We start from the raw sequence: 17,623 nt of genomic DNA, 5'->3' as shown, positions 1-17,623 counted from the left end.
GCAGTTTCCACAGGTAAAAAACTGATAAAGACAAAAAAAATTGGCTATAGTTACTAAATGGACAGAGTTAACCCTCAAAAAAATTAGGAGAAATGCAGTTTTATCCCTTGTGAAATCTCCTGATGTTGGCAGTGAAAACCAGTATTTACTGCCTGACCCTCCCCCCAAAAAATATCACAAATAAATATTAGGCATGCAAATGAATACTTATGAAGTGGTTATATAAAACTGTGCCAGTGGTTTCTCTATGATTTGTACTTTAGCTAAGAACCTCACTGCTATCATTTCCAAATACACTAAATATGAAGAGACTCAGGCCTCCTGTTCTGGCATGTAGGTAAGATTGTGACCCATTTGTCTGGCAGCCAATATTCCAATTTACATGTACTAGAAAGCAACATATAAGGGTCCTGTTTATGGATTAAAATATTTCAAGCTATATGTACAACACAGCCTGCTGATAAAGAACTCGCAATGCCCTTCCTCTGAATTTTTGTATACTTCATATGCAGTTCTTTTGCAGACAAAGCTTTTTAACAAAAGTGATTTTCACCTTATTCTTTGTGTAACCTTAACAGAACCCTGATATCATATAAGTTTCAGAATGACTATATACAGTGTGGACAGTAAGTCATTTTCGAGTATGCTATCATTCTCAAAATCTATTTCGATTTGCATCTATGACCGTTACAGCCAATGACTGATCTGTGCATCATAGTTACAAAAACAGCTAACCTCATTTCCCCTTATGTTCCTGTCCCCTTGTGTTCCTTAAAACAAATAAATCAGTATGTTGACTGATTTAAGTACCTAACTGCCAGTCATTTCGCTCTCTCTTTTTTCTCCCTCAGTCCAGCCTCCATAACCCCAGTAATGCAGAGCGGTGATTAAATTTTAACGATATATAGCACCCAGAGTGACAAGCTAAGTGAACAGTTATAAACAAATAACACCGTAACACCGTAAAATAGGTTATTTGCCTCTGTGTACATTTTTGCAGAGCCAGTCAAGATACTGGTGCTTTTTACTAATGCAATACCATTAGTACTTAATGGTGGAAAGCACAGGAGAGCAATATACAGCTTACAAATAAGAAAATCTTAACAATACAGGTTTATCTTCCTCATGAATTACCTATGCAGTTTGTTCTACTATATAAGACCCATTGTTTCCACATTTGCAAATTACTTCCTGGATCTATTAACTAGAAAGGGAGACATGCATTTTTCTGGCTTATTCCCTGGAACAAGCAGAATAAATCTGTCTAAACTGGTGAGTCTAAACCAGTAACGACAGGTTTCAGAGTGCATCCGAAGAAGTGGGTTGTAGCCCACGAAAGCTTATGCTCTAATAAATTTGTTAGTCTCTAAGGTGCCACAAGTACTCCTGTTCTTAAACCAGTAACAAGACCAAGATATTTCCAGCACATAATCATCAAGTCCCTAAAAAGATACAAAAGAACAGTTGGAGAACGGGGGAGGGGGGTGAGAGAGATTTAAGTGCATTGATAATACAATTTGAATGTATGGGAGGAATAAATAAAGATCTGTTAAGATTTTTCTAGACTTACTCCAGACCTCTCCAGGTATCAATATTCTGTAGGACATAAAGAACAACCTAAGGATACCACAAGGCTCGTACATATAATTCTAAGAACTACAAACCTTCTTGGTAATTTAGCTGCCCCAAAGCACAGATTTCTGTCACAGCCCTAGCACCCCGACCCCTTGCCCACTGCAAAAGGTGACTCCCTAGTCATCTGGCTTTGTGGTTGCATATCACAGGTGCTAACAATGTCTGATAAACAACAGAACTATGTTTTATTTACTTGTAACCACCCTCCCCAATCTGTCTTTCTTGGGGAACGTGGTTCATACTAAAACAAAACCTATGAGTTAAAAAGGTCTTATAGTCTGGAGGATCATGAGAGAAAAGGATGGGAGCCCCTTTTATATGCCATTAATTCTGAGAATTGAGGACAACACCTGATATTGCTAGTAAATAGCAGAAGCTATTCCCATTATGTTCTCATTAATAATGCACCACCTGCTATGAAAACCTTTGGTAAATCATGTTTAAATTACTGCACAATACATATTTAAGCTAACATTAAGATTTTGACACAAACAACAAAAGCAAGGAAATTAAGTCTGACATTCCAGCTTTATCTCATCCCATTGCTGCCTAAGCATTGTAGCCACATGCATGGCAGGCAAAGCCACATGGCCTTTATTCACTTAAAGTTCTTGATGTGGAAACCAATCCAGTTTTAACAAGAGCTCCCACCTGTCAGGCTGGATTAGTTTTTATGTCTCCCCCATCTCACCTCAAATCCTCTCCACATCACTGAGTCCTGACTCTGGAGAAAATTACATGGGTGAATTTCTGTCCCACTGTCTTCAGGGTGCTTCACACGTGTTTCAGATTCCCACAAAATCAATGAGAGTATATCCACTGACTTCAGTGATCTCTGGATCAGGTTCTTTGCGTTTTATATGAAGAAGACTACCCCATTTTCATTATAATGGCTCCTTGATGAAAAGCTGATATAATGCCTTCCTCAGCCCCTTCTGCTCCTCACTGGCTCCCTGATCCACTGCACCCCTTTTTCAAGTTTAAGTCACCTACAGGATTTTCTACAATCTGGAGAAAAGGCCCACCCAACAGAGTTCTAAGCAGGCACCTTCTAATGAAAAATCTTCTATGCTCCTTGCATATTCTTCCGTTTCTTAAGCCACTGACCGTACCACTCAGGAGCACAGAATCCCTGAACTACGCATCCTCCCTTGGCTTTCTGCTCTGTGGAGTTATTGATCCCTACAAAAGCACGCGGAATGGCAAAAGGAGAAACTGTGACAGCAAAATGGTGGAGTTATGCTGTATCTGAAAAACAGGGAAATTATACAGCAGTATAGGCGGATGCATAATTACATAGGTCTGAGGCCTTGCTTGTAGGATTGTGTTGTGTTCTCTGTGTGCATGTGTTCGCACGTATGTAGAGCTCCCATGAAAGCTAAGTGAAACTATGTGTGTATCTATATCAAGAGTAAAACTTACCCCTTTGATCTAAAATCAGCCTTGAATTACCTCAGATTGCTCATTACTTGAAGGTATTATTTTTGTGAGAAGAGAAGGGAGAAAAGGGAAAGGGGGGGAAAAGGAAAAGAAGAAAGGGGGAAAAAAAAGAAAAGATAGACCCTCACAAAAACTATAATTAGGGCCCTACCAAATACAGGGTCCAGTTTGGTCAATGTCATGGTCATAGGATTTTTAAAATCACAAATTTCATGATTTCAGTTATATAAATCTGAAATTTCATGGTGTTGTAATTGTAGGGGTCCTGACCCAAAAAGGAGTTCTGGAGGGTTGCAATGCTATTGTAGGGGGGAGTTGCGGTACTGCTACCCTAAATCCTGCACTGCTGCTGGCGGCGGCGCTGGCTTCAGAGATGGGCAGTTGGAGAGTGGCAGCTGTCGGCCAGGAGCTCAGCTCTGAAAGCAGAGCTGCCAGCAGCGGCGCAGAAGTAAGGATGGCAATACCATACCATGCCACCCTTATTTCTGCGCTGCTGCCTGCAGAGCTGGGCTCTCCGTCAGCAGCTGCCACTCTCCGGCCGCCTAGCTCTGAAGGCAGCGCAGAACTAAGGGCGGCAATACCACAACCCCCCTAAAGTAACCTTGCAACCCCCCTACAACTCCCTTTTGGGTCAGGACCCCCAATTTGTGAAAATGCTGGTCTCCCCTGTGAAATCTGTATAGTATAGGGTTAAAGCACACAAAAGACCAGATTTCACAGGGGGAGACCAGATTTCACGGTCCGTGACACATTTTTAATGGCCATGAATTTGGCAGGGCCCTACCTATAAGGGAAACGACACAAACAAGCCATTAGAAGACATGTCTACACTGCAGAAAAACAAAAACAAAAACACACTCCAGGGCAGCAAGTCTCAGAGCCCAGGTCCATTGACTCAAGCTGGCAGCACAGGGCTAAAAATAGCCACACATTCCCATGTGGGCTACAGCCTGAACTCTAACACGCTCCTCCCATCACTGGGTTTCAGAGCCCCGGCTCCAGCCTCAGCCTGAATGTCTTTACTCCTTTTATTTATGTATTTATTTTTGCCTTCTTGCAGAAGCCCAGCGAGCCCGAGTCAGCTGACCCAGGCTCGGAGACTTCCTGACGCAGTGGGTTTTTTGTTGGTTTGTTTTGCAGTGCAGATGTACTGTAGGGGCCGAAGTCCCATTGAAAGTCATTGGGACTTAGGCTCCTAAGCTACAACGCCATTTTTGAAAACTATATCCAGGAAGTATAAATTAAAAACCTGTTCAGGATTTTAAAAAGACTTAGAATTGTGCCCCCATAGATGGTGCTCTTTTTCATCTGTTTTCATTGAGTGCACACAGAACTCACCTCTAACCACGCAGAAGTGGGGAGCAGCACCCCGAGACACAATCCACCCTGTGCTCAGGTCCCTACAGAGGGACTCCACACACTCCACTCTCAGTACTCTCCACGCAGGCCATCAGCCATGTGTGAGGGGCAGGTCTTTCTTCAGCTCTACAACGGAAATCAGTGGGAGTAGGGTGTACTTATCAGAAAGCAGAATTTGGCCCTTAACATAAAAACAAGTAAGAAAAACTTTTTCAAACTGTTGAAAAAACATCCTCAAATCCTTGATCTTTTGTTGACAAGTTTCAGAGCAATTTTCATGGTTGAGTTACCAATGCCTTTTTAATGAAAACACAGAACACTGCTTAGAACATCACCATTACTAGGTAATGCACATTAAATAAATCACATATTAAATGGTGTGTATATGTCTATGTATATAAATGAGGCTAGTACTGCTGCCTATTAAGGTTGACTGACCCTTCCCATTAGAAGACTCTGTTTTAAATTGCTTATCACCTTTGCAAACTAAAAGTTTGGGATGAATTTTTACATGCAGGGTGTCTGTCTCGGGCTAAAATTATTTTATTTATTTATCTCTTTGTTTGTTTTTGAACAGGTCAGCCATTTCTGATAATGGGGAAAGAGAAAATTCACACTGTTCTGACCATGTTAAAAAAAAATTCTGGCAACAGTTTCTTTGGACAGCTATTGCATGCCCGTGCTTTGGATGCAGGGGGCTGGCCTCTGTGTCAGGAGTGTGCCTTTGCCATCCTCCATGAAAATCCACCCAAATTTGGCCAAGTTATAAGACTTTGAAAAGTCATAGTTCAGACACACACAGTTTTATCAACTAAAATCTCTGAAGATTCCATGCTCACTGAGCACCCTTGAGTCTCTCTCAGTTCCTAGTCCTGCCAGACTGCATATGCACAATCCCACAAGTAATAGAGCATGCTCCACTCCCCCCCCACACACAGACACACACACCTCCTAGTGTGTTTGGCCCCCACAAAGCAACTGAGCACTACAGGGGTGAAGCTGTACTTCTCCAGGCCTGCTCCGGACTGGGATGGGTTTGGGCACACCAACTAAAATCAGGGATGCTTTCAATGACCTCTTTGCTATCACGCAGGCAGTGCCGAGAAGGATGGTGAGACTGGGACTGGATCAGCAAGAAGACTGAGACTGAGAGCGGGGAGGCAGAAACTGGGATTGATGGGTCAATGAGATTGGGAGAGGGCGGGGATTGTTTGGGTAAGGAGCCTTGGAGCCAGGTCGGAGGAGACTGGGATTGGCTGGACAAGGAGACAGGGACTAAGAATCAGCGTGGGGGAATGTGCATCTCATCCCCCTGTATTTCTGGTCCACATAGAGGCTAACAACTTACTCTAAGAGACAGTATGGTGTAGTGGATAGGCCATTGGACAGGGACTCAGGAGATCCGGTTTCTATTCCTGGGGCTTCCACAAGCCTACTGGGTGATCCTGGGCAAGTGACTTCACCTCCCTGTGATTCAGTTTCCCCATTTGTAAAATGGGAATATTGTTATTCATCTTTCTCTGTACAGTGCTTTGAAATCTACTAATAACAATGCCAGGTTAGTGCTAGATATTATTATTGCTGTCAGTTACTCTGTCAGCTCTAGTAGCAGAGGTCTGCATAATAGATTTTAAAGTTCCAACCCTCTTGTTGACCCATAAAGGTGTCAATATGACACCACATGATGGAATGTCTGGTTTTTCAGTTTGCTTTTAAAAAAAACTTAGGGAATTGCACATAAAAACTATGTTGAAATACATTATTAAGATTGCAAAGTCAAGTACTCAAAAGTTAAGAATTGCCAGACCCCCTAGAGACTGTATCTTAATACATGCACATAATTACATGATTATTACACTATTTTTTTTCCTGCAAGGGACAACCCTCTATTAATTATACATTTTCTGGTTACAACTGTTCAGAGCCTGATGCTGGAGAAGCTTCAACTGGAGAAAAGTCCACAGGAAAAAGTGTTAGGTAATCCTGAGGGCTTGTCTTCACTACCCGCCCGGATCGGCGGGTAGAAATCGATCTCTCGGGGATCGATTTATCGCGTCTTGTCGGGACGCAATAATCGATCCCCGAATCGACGAGCATACTCCACCAGCCCAGGTAGGAGTAAGCGCCATCGATGCGGGAGCTGCGGTGGTCGATTTGCCGCCGTCCTCACAGCGGGGTAAGTCGGATCAGATACGTCGAATTCGAATTCAGCTATGCTATTCCCGTAGCTGAATTTGCGTATCTGAAATCGACCCTCTCCCCCCCCCGTAGTGTAGATGTAGCCTGAGATAGCGCCATGTTCTACCACCCAAGGAAGACTTCATTCTGAATCTTCTCCACATGCTATTTGATTGCAAGATTTTTTCCTAGGGGTCAGAACTTAGCCTCAGAGACAGATGCATTTTTCTTACCTGCCTCATTTTCATTAGTTTTATAGATCAGTCAGTTTTAATATTATGGTTTATTAAGATTTAATCCCACAATCAAGGATGAGAGGGACCCAAATGCATAAGCAAAAAACCTATGAAGGTCCACAGCAAACCACCCGGTGGCCTGCTACTTTTCCTAACAGTCTCATCCAAAGCTTGCTGCTCTCACACAAGACACATGAAATCACACAGGTCGTACATAAGAAAATGGATGACTTACAGCCCTGAAGGACTCCATGGAGAACTAGAGCTTTTTACAGGTCAAATGAGTGTGCTGAAAAGCTACCTCCCAGGTCACACAAACCCAGCTGTCTATAGGGAAGAAAGATCTGCAGTTGCACAACAATGGCCTTCTGAAGTTTCAAGCATTACACTCAGGCATAAAAAGCCTATGTTGTACTGAAGCATAAAATTGGTATGGTAAAGCAGCCTCATAAAATTCTATTTAATCAGTCACCTGGGGCGAGTAACTTTGAGAGTAAAATATCATTCATTTATTCGTCATAAACAACATTAATATATTAGGATTACCTAATGGCAGGGAAAAGCCAATCTCACTGACAGGAGTCATCTAATACCCAAAGTTTTGAATTTGGATGTGCAAGTGATCCTCTATGCATGAATAGGTGTTAGATAATCACATCCTAACAAAATGCAAGGAAGAAAAGCATGGAAAAGCTTTCACCAGATATAAATGAATTATATTGCAGCAGAAGCCTAAAGTCTCCATTACAGTCAATAGTCTCCCCTGCTCCACTGCACAGTCTCACAACCAATTCTTTAAAAAAAAGTTTGTGGTGGACAGCAAGGGTGCGAATGGCCTCTAGTATTTATCTTTCAGAACCTCTGTGATTTGTTTGTACAAAATTCACTATTAGTTTGTCTACAGGTTATATTAATGCTCCAGCAAATCATGTATGGGGTTAAAATGTCACAAGATCCAGTGTGTTTGAAAATCCCAACCCTAATGTTTAAAAGATTTAGCCCATTCAATTGATTAGCACGCTGTTAAATTGTTGTGCATGTGAGTTAGCAGTTATAAAAGCTGCATTTTGCACCCAACAGAAAGTGGATGGGTGGGAACATTTAATTATCAATAATTCCAGTTTGAAAGTTGTTCTGATTAACAAAATACTGTATGTTAATAGCACACCGTACTTAGGGTGGACATCATCTTTTACTCTTCACTGTCCTATATCGTGGGCTGTTTTTTCTAGATTTTCTTCCACGTTATACTTTTGAAATGGGTTGTGACATCCTGCCGATTGGAGGTCTTAAGAGATAAAAATGGTAAGAAATAAAAAAATAGGCTCCATTTATTTTAAATGGTTAATTTTATTTCTTTTGAAAACCCTTTTTCTGGATGCCCAAAACAGGATATTTCTTTGTAAATGTTGTATATTGTTATGAACCCATAAATCAGACCTCATGAGTCCTTCCTGGTATAACACAGAAATAGTATATGAGCAAAAACTTTTCATTGAGGCTCTATAAAAAAAAAAGAAAGAATCACTTTCAGGCAGCCATTATTTACAATAACCACCAAACTCTCAAGAGTCAAAAGTACACAGTTCCTGAGCCCTATATCTAACTCAGCGTTCCACAGGTAAGCACATTACCAATCTGCACTTTTACTCTATGCTGAAGCTTAATGTGACTCCTTTCACATTCAAAGCCATCACCTTTTATCCATTGATTTACACACTCTGGTAACTATTTTTACAGGATCAAGTAACTCTCCTATATGGAAAAACCCAGACACAAATCAAGAAACACTGAGGTTTCTCTCAGAGAGTTTCCTATAGTTCTGCCATATGGGTAGATTTGGCCACTATATTCTATGGGTCCCTCCAAAGGCCATGCAGAACTCGGGGGGGGGGGGGGGGGGCTGTGATGCCTCCTGGTAGATTTATTCTAACAGGTCTTTCCTGCCAGTTGCTGCCTTTGGATTACCCCAGCATAGAAGATGCTCCACTCACGAGTTATCAAGCTGCATTAATTTCCAAGTGGATTCTTCATAAGGGTAAGGTGATGGGTGTACCTTTCCCGGGACCTTTCACTCTCTCACACATTCACAGATCTCTCTGGGGGGAAAAAGAGTGATACTTCAGTCAGCTGACTTCCTCTTCTGCAAGGGCAGACAAAGATTCTCATCTCCGGATGTGAATCCACATGGCGCCATCTGGTCCATAGTGAATACATTTATCTCCAAACTATTCTTAAATAACCGTATCTGACATGAGACTAGATAAATATTCTTCACTTGAAATATTTATAACCACAACAGTAGAACAATTTTCTATGTTGATCAGTGCAAAGTAGGGCACATTGGAAAACATAACCTCAACTATACAGACAAAATGGTGGGGTCTAAATTAGCAGTTTCCACTCAAAAAAGAGATCTTGGAGTCATTGTGCATCGTTCTCTGAAATCGTCCGCCCAACGTGCAGTGACCGTGAAAAAGATAACAGAATGTTAGGAACTATAGTAAAGGGGTAGACAATAAGACTGAAAATACCATAATGCCACTATATAAATCCATAGTATGCCCACACTTTGAAAACTGTGTGCTGTTCTGGTCACCCCATCTCAAAAAAAAAGATATATTAGAATAGGAAAATGTGCAGAGAAAGGCAACAAAAATTATTAGGGCTATGGAACACCTTCCTTATGAGGAGAGATTAAAAAGACGGACTGTTCAGCTAAGAAAAGAGATGACTGAGGGGTGTGTGCAGAGAAAGTGAATGAGTAAGTGTTGTTTACCCCTTCACATACCACAAGAACCAGGGGTCACCCAATGAAATTAATAGGCAGCAGGCTTAAAATAAACATAAGGAGGTACTCCTTCCCACAACACACAGTCAACCTGTGCAACGCGTTGCCAAGGGTTATAGTGAAGGTCAAAAGTATAACTGGGTTCAAAAAAGAATTAGATAAGTTTCTGGAGGATAGGTCCATCAATGGCTATTAGCCAAGATGGTCTGGGATGCAACCCCATGCTGTGGATGTCCCTAAACCTCTGACTGCCAGAAGCTGGGACTGGATGACAAGAAAACAGATCACTCAACAATTACCCTGTTCTGTTCATTTCCATTGAAGCATCTGGCACCAGCCACTGTTGAAAGACAAAATACTGGGCTAGATGGACCATTAGTCTCACCTGCTATGGTCATTCCTATGTAATTATGGGCATGTCTTCACCGGCAATGTTCAAGCGCTGCCACGCAGCACTTTAATGTGGCTTGTGTAGTAGCTTCCAGAGCTGGTGCACTGCATATACTGGCACGTTACAGCGCTGAAACTTGCAACGCTCAGGGGGGTGTTTTTTCATACCCCTGAGCGAGAAAGTTGCAGTGCTGTAAAGTGCCAGTGTAGACAAGCCCTACGTTTAACAAGTTTTTAGTAGAAAAGTAAAAATAATTTGCTTAGTATAGCATACAACCACATTTAGCAAACTTCCCTACAAGACACTGAAACCAATCACACTCCCCTTTTAACCTCATTGTGTGGTGTTGAAAGGCTAACCATCTTAATGCAGACATTTTCCATACATCCTGCTCCAGCGGTTGGTCACATACTGGAGGGACACACCCCATATTTTGGCAAATTCTGGTATAGACCTTCATAATATGATACTTTCTCTCTTTTCTTACATGCTTTGGGAACAATGAAATGGTTAACAATATTTACATTTAAAGGATTATTACTGGCAGTTGAGTTAATGGCCATTAAAATGAATGGGGCAATTCATACATTGGAGCTATTGTTTCACGCTCTCTACAAATTCAGGTAGACACTGCCACATCATTTGTGTCTGAGGCACATTTTGAAGTCTTTCCCTGCAACCACAAACACTGGAGACTTACTGAGATGCTGAAGAACAATTAAGACATCCGACCCATGAAAAGTCCTTCAAGGGGGCAAGTCCCACACTTTGAGAAATGTGGATGTACAGTGTTAAAAGTTTGTAGTTTTACACTTTCACCAACAGATGATGCCAGCAATTTCAACACTTTATTTAGACTAAGAAAATTATGTATGTATGTATGTAAAATATAAAAAAGGAAAAGGAAATATTTCTTGAACTGGCGTCAGTCTAAGTTCTAAGGAATTCCAGCTGCCTCTTACTTCTTCCTTATCATATTTTTATTATGAGAAGGGACATACACATAATATTAATATTATGTGTCTTTTATTACTACTTATATTCTATAAGACATGAGATAAAGATAAACAAGATCATAAGCACAGAGAAAGAAAGAAAATTAACAAATAAAAAGTATGTAAGGAAGGGAAAGAGAAGGTAAGAATTTTACTCCCATATCCATATAATTCTTAAACTTTTAAAAATTCATTAGCACTATTTGTTCACACCACGTTAAAAACTGCACTGAAGGTTCTAAGATATTTTTCTACACAGCCTTTTCTACATTGCCCACTGTGTGCTAGTCTTTTGCTAACAGCAGCATCTAAGAATGCTATTATTAACTGTAAACCACTGAAAATATGCTCCCCAGATACTAATGTCATCCTCTTAGAGTGGGTGGAGAAGACTTTCTCCACTTTCTCTGTTCTTTCATATTTACAAGCCAACAGTACATCTTAATGCACAATGCATCCCATTCAACCATATGTTCTGCTTTATCCACAACAGCCTATCTTCTTATGGGGAGTGACCGTGGGAATCATTATGACCCCAGCAGAGACCCAAAGATAAAGACACAAAGGCAGCATTGTGTATAAACAGTTATCTCAGGCAGCAAGCCTTAAATTCTTAATGAGACAATCTAATGGAAATGATTTTGCCTCCTTCAAGCCTGAAGTACACAAGTCTGCTTTGTGCGGTATCACAGACCTCTGCAACTAGCTGGTGAACCTTTCAGCCCTGACAGAATGGTTTACTAGCATCAAAACTAGAGTTAGTCCAAAATCCCTGTTTTCTAGGAAACTGTAAAATAGACTGACATTCCTTCTTGTCTTGATGGACTGAGCATTAGTGATTGGAGCTGAAGGGGATGATGTGAGGTTTTCTGCAAAACTCTGAATAAAGTGCAGAGAGGGGCAACAAAAATGGGGTATGGAGCAGCTTCCATATAAAGAGAGATTAAAAAGACTGGAATTGTTCAGCTTACAAAAGAGATGACTAAGGGGGAATATGATACAGGTCAATGAAAGTAGGAATGGTGTGCAGAAAGCGAATAAGGAAGTGTAATTTACCCCTTCACATAACACAAGAACTAGGGGTCACCTAATATAATTAATAGGCAGACGGTTTAAGAAAAACATAAGGAAGTACTTCTTCACACAATGCATAGTCAACATGTGGAACTCGTTGTCATGGAACGTTGTGAAGGGCAAAAGTATAACTGGGTTCAAAAAAGAATTAGATAAGTTCTTGGAGCATAGGTCCATCAATGACTCTGGGTATCCCTAAACCTCTGATTGCCAAAATCTGGGACTGGATGATAGGGATGGTTCACTCAAAATTGTCCTGTTCTGTTCATTCTCTCTGAAGCATCTGGCACTGGCCACTGCTCAGAGACAGGATACTGGGCAAGATGTACCATTGGTCTGATCCAGTATTGCTATTTTTATGGTGACTCAACAAGTCAACCCTTTGCATTTTACAGTACAAATTAAATTTTCTGAATGTTGGGGGAGGAAGAGGGAACCTGTAGATATCAGGGGAGCATCACCTTGGTTTGGATAGCAGGAAATTTGGGATTCATTGAGATTGTGCTCTCTCTCCAAGCCATTATTGCAGGAAACCACACTCCGAAACTAATATCAGCTGCATTCCCAATGAGTTCTCTGATAAAGTAAGGACTTGCTTTACTTTTATGTAGATGACGACTTAATATAGGAGGTTGGTCCAGGTCCATCTCAGAATCTTGAGCACCAAATACTACTACTATTTTCCATTTACATAACACCTTTTACCTAGGCAGCTTTTAATGAGGCAATTCATCACTGATGAGGATTTCAGACAAAGTTCTGAAATACATGGTAGTCTCTAAACTACCTCTAAAGGTTCTCCTGCTTTGCTATACCTTAGCTACCTCAAAACAGTGCAAACACCATGGCATAAGACTACAATCACCTTTAATATGCAGATAAAGTCTAGAAACTACAGTTCCCAGAGCACTGTCTGCGCTGATCCAGACATACGACAATTCATGTACTGTACTCTGTAATAATGAAATGGGACATATTCAGTCTCAGACAGTGATGTCAAATGTGACCCAAAACTAATTTCATAGAGGGCAACACAATTTTTACTGATTCCCTTAGACCCATTTCTCCTGCTAAACAAACCAGTTTTCCAAGTTACCTTGGGAAACACCAAGATATCATAGGAAAAGATTGACAGGTCTGTTTCTGTTGACTAGCAAAATACATCCTGCATCATCCAGCATAGAAATATCAGATTTTAAAAATCACTGTGGAGCAGCAGGAGAGAATCTAGCACAATCCAGAAAAAGGAGAGCAAAATAATATAAACTGTATAAAGAATATATACGTGTCCCCAAAATAGCCAATAACCCACCTGAGATGTGGGAGACCAGTTTCAAATCCCTGCTCTGCTTGATTTAGAGTAGGGAGTTGAACAGAGTTCTCTCACATTCCAGGTGAGGACCCAAACCACCAGGCTACAGGGTAGTCTAGGGTAGATCTCTCTCAGACTATGTCTACACTATGAGCTAGGGATGCGATTCCCATGTTGCACAGATATACTTGCACTAAGAATAGTTGCATAGACAGAGCAGCACCATGCAGTGACACAGGCTAGCTGTACTGAGTACAAACCCACCTCAACCTCACGTACACCACACAGCTAGCCCATGCTGCTGCTCCCTATGCTACCCCGGCTACACTACTACTTTTAGCAGCCTAGCTCACTGAGAGCTCGTGTGAGTACGTCTACATGAGCTGAGAATCACACGTCCAGCTCCAAGTGTAGACATACCCTTAACCTCTCCTATTGAAGCAGTTCTACTTCGTATAATTAAATATTCAAAGAGTAGTTATCAATAGTTTGCAGTCAACCTGGGGGGGATATATCTAGTTGGGTCCTGCCGGGGTCTGTCCTGGGTTTGGTACTATTCAATATTTTCATTAACGGCTTGGATAATGGAGTAGACAGTATGCTTATAACATTTTGGGTGGCAGTAAACTGGGAAGCATTGCCAGCATTTTGGAGGACAAGATTAGAATTTAAAATGACCTTAACAAAATCAAGAACTGGTCTGAAATGAACAAGATGAAATTCAATAAAGCCCAGATGCAAAAATCTACACTTAGGAATTAAAAATCAAATGCATAACTACAAAATGGGGAATAAATGGCTAGGTGTTAATACTGCTGAAAAGGATCGGGGGTCATAAGGGCTGACATTAAATATGAGTCAACAATGCAATGAAGTTGCAGAAAAGGCAAATATTCTGGGGGTATCAGCAGGAATGTCAGACGTAAGATATGGGAGGTAATTGCCTCACTCTGCACAGCACTGGTGAGGCGTCAACTGGCATACTGTATCCAGTTTTGGGCACCATACTTTAGGCAAGATGTAAATAAGCTGGAGAGAGTCCAGAGGAGAGCAACAAAAATGATACAAGATTTAGAAAACCTGACCTACGAGGAAAGGTTTAAAAAAAATGGGGTATATTCTTGACAAAAGGGGGGGGGGGGGGGGGGAGTGATAAGAGTCTTCAAATAGGTTAAGGACTGTTACAGAGAGGATGGTGATCAATCATTCTCCATGCCCACTGAACAAAAGACAAGAAGCAATTGGCTTAATCTGCAACAAGGGAGATTTAGGTTAGATATCAGGAAAAAAACGTTCTAATTAAAAGGACAAGTAACCCCTGGAATAGGGATGTTTTGGTATCTCCGTCACTGGATTTTTTAAGAACAGGTTGGACAACCACCTGTCAGTTATCTAGTATACTTAGTCCTGCCTCAGCATAGGGGCTGGCCTAGATGACATCTCAAGGTCCTTCCAGCCCTACATTTCTATGATTCTATAACTGAGCCAGAGAAAAACAGAGATTGACTCTATAGTCTAGTGTTAGGGCACTTACTTGAGATATAGGAGACCCAAGTTCAAGTCCCTGTGCTAAGTAGGGACATGAATTCAAATCTCCTGTGTCCTAGGTGAGTGCCCAGGCTATTGGCTATAAAGGGGTGGAATTTTTCTACAAAAAAGGTCTGGATTTCAGATGCTAGGGTATGGGTTACCTCAGCAGCTGACCTGACTTATTCTCCTGCCTCCAGGAGAGAGTTCATAGCGGAGATCCCCAAGCGGAGGAAGGTGCCTTTCTCTGGCTCATCAATTAGACACCTAGAGGCCCAGATTAATGGGAATTAGGTGCCTAAATACCTTTCCTCAGCATTTCATTTAGGCAGCTCCCTGCTCAACTTGCTGGCGTCTCAAAATCCCTTTCTTAGACACCTAAATTGCCCATTCTTTGAATGGGGAGCTAGGGCCCCTAACTCAGGGCTGAGAATTCCACTAGGTGGCAGGGTGCCCTTGGGTTATGCATTACAATGCCTAAAACCCTTACTGGATCTAAGATTCCGATATAGCAAATTATTTAGGTATACACATAACTTTACGCTTGTAAGTAGTTCCCAATGAAGTCAATAGGACTACTCCCAAACTAACATACTTTGCTGGATCAGGGCCAGAAGTGCCAGAGACATAGGGGCTGGGCCAATGGATCCCATTTGCAAAGATCCACCGGCTATTTCCATCCACCCATAAGAGTCCTGAGACTGTTTTAGTGGTTGTGGAGCAGTTATTAGCGTTGTTCCACAGGTTGTGTCTTGAGGAGGATTCCACATCTTCCACAGGATCATCTTGCAGTAAATCCAGCAACTCAAGCTTGGCACAGGGGGATTTGCTCGATGGCAATTCTCACTTTTATCTGAAAAGCAACATGTACCCAAACCTATCACCATTTGCTATAAATGTAACATAGCAATAATGGGCCCGATCCTTAGCTAATGTAAATCAGCGGAGTTCTATTGACTTCAAAGAAGCTGCACCAAATTACATCAACTGCAAATCTCACCCAACGTTTTTGAGAGGATCTCTCTCTCTGATTGAGAATCTAAGGACCACCTGATTTGTCAGACTGGATCAGTCAAATGGTCCATTACATTTGATGTCCTCCCTCCAGCACTACTCAACACAAACTTCATCAAAAGGCAAAAATCATGGATCTGACCAATTGTGAAATGGTACATGGCAATGGCGGAGAAGAGAGTATTTCCGACCCTTCTGCAATCATCCTTGTGACATTTGATTACCTTATCCAGCAGGCACAACTACCAGTGTACAGCAACAGCATTTATATTCCTGCAGGCTGACTACACACTGTGTGGAGGAGCATTGCCCGTTGATTTGTTTGCTGATAAGATTTAATTAAAAAAATTAACATCTAAGCTTTCTAATAAGGTATAGAAGACTAGGATCCTGGTGTGAAATTGCCAACGGGACTGTGCAACAGTCACTGACTAGCTTAGAACCAACTAATATACAGGGAGCAACATTATCACAGGAAGGAATTCCCACACACCACCTTTGCCATGATGAAGAGGGGGAAATATAGATTAAGGAAAGATCCCTACTTTTGTGGTATGGTAAATGTACAGTTAGGACACAAGATGAACTTACATCTATCGGGTCAATCTCATCTTGCAATAAAGAAATATTAATTTGTTGATATACTTTATATCTGAGAGTTTGAAGAACATTTGGCATAAAAGGCAATAAGAAAGGAAATCACTTAACAGCGTATTTTATTACATAAAGGAGTGAACTGTAAAACTGAAATATTAATAAAATATTTGCTGCATTGACTGTTGCTTAACTAAATAGCAGTATGGTTTTATGAAGATCAGCTGGATCGCATTAAAGTTTAAAAGTAGTTTTCCGTTTTCATAATTATCTTTATGCTTGGCTTAATCACATTCATAACTCCCAAAATCCCACTTCCTGAATTCCCTAATGGAGCAATGCCCTGAGGTGCAAACTATCGGAACACTAGCAACCCACCAAAGTTAACTTTGGCACTGAACAAAGATTAAGAGAAAGCAAACATCTCCAAAGCCTCAAGTGAAACACAGTATTTTTAAACTGTCTGAGTTTAAGGTTTACACAAGGAAGTCAAAAGAGAATAAAATTGAAGATATAAACCATAACTGAATAAAAATATTTGCATTCTTCTAAATGCAGTACTGATTCTCTCCCCCCCCTCCCCCCACTTGGATACTGGTCAGTGCTTATGAGGATTAAAGGAGTGGTATAAATATAATGCAGAGTTCAAGCAATATATCCTATGTTAACTTGCCAAAAATCACATGCCATATGAGTCAGCTGTCAAGGCCACCCTTTGGGCAAAAATACTGGAAACTGGTCAAATTACAAACACACTGTCCACTTCTGAGTGGGGGCTCAATCCTGTAGGTTGCTGAGCATTCTGGACCCGATCCAGAAAAGTACGTAAGCACCCAAAGAATCCCACTGAAGTTCAAGTTTACAGTTCAAGTTAGAATCTGCCCTATTTCATGATTGTTTTAGTAGGCCTAACTGTGCCTTCAGATATACAAATGCAACTCCCATTCGATTCAGTGGGAGCTGCAACTAAGGTGACTGTGGATCAGAAGTGACTCTTTTCCTTTTAATGTAGTTACACGCTTTCTCTCATATTTTCTACAGTCCCTACAGTGAACACTAAAGCAAAGTATAATTCTT

The 17,623-nt window shown here is 41.2% G+C and overlaps 1 protein-coding gene across 1 annotated transcript in view; it reads right to left on the bottom strand.

Annotated features, from left to right (window-relative positions):
• Positions 1 to 17,623, bottom strand: part of LOC113406511 (disabled homolog 1) — a 257,959-nt gene that overhangs the window by 223,180 nt on the left and 17,156 nt on the right. The gene's annotated exons all lie outside the window — the stretch shown is intronic.

Source organism: Terrapene carolina, unplaced genomic scaffold (genome assembly GCF_002925995.2).
Source record: "Terrapene carolina triunguis isolate 2854851 unplaced genomic scaffold, T_m_triunguis-2.0 Scaffold102, whole genome shotgun sequence".
NCBI classification, from domain to species: Eukaryota; Metazoa; Chordata; order Testudines; family Emydidae; genus Terrapene; species Terrapene triunguis.
Note: the sequence above shows the minus strand (reverse complement) of the source record. Positions and strands in the feature narration are given on the sequence as shown.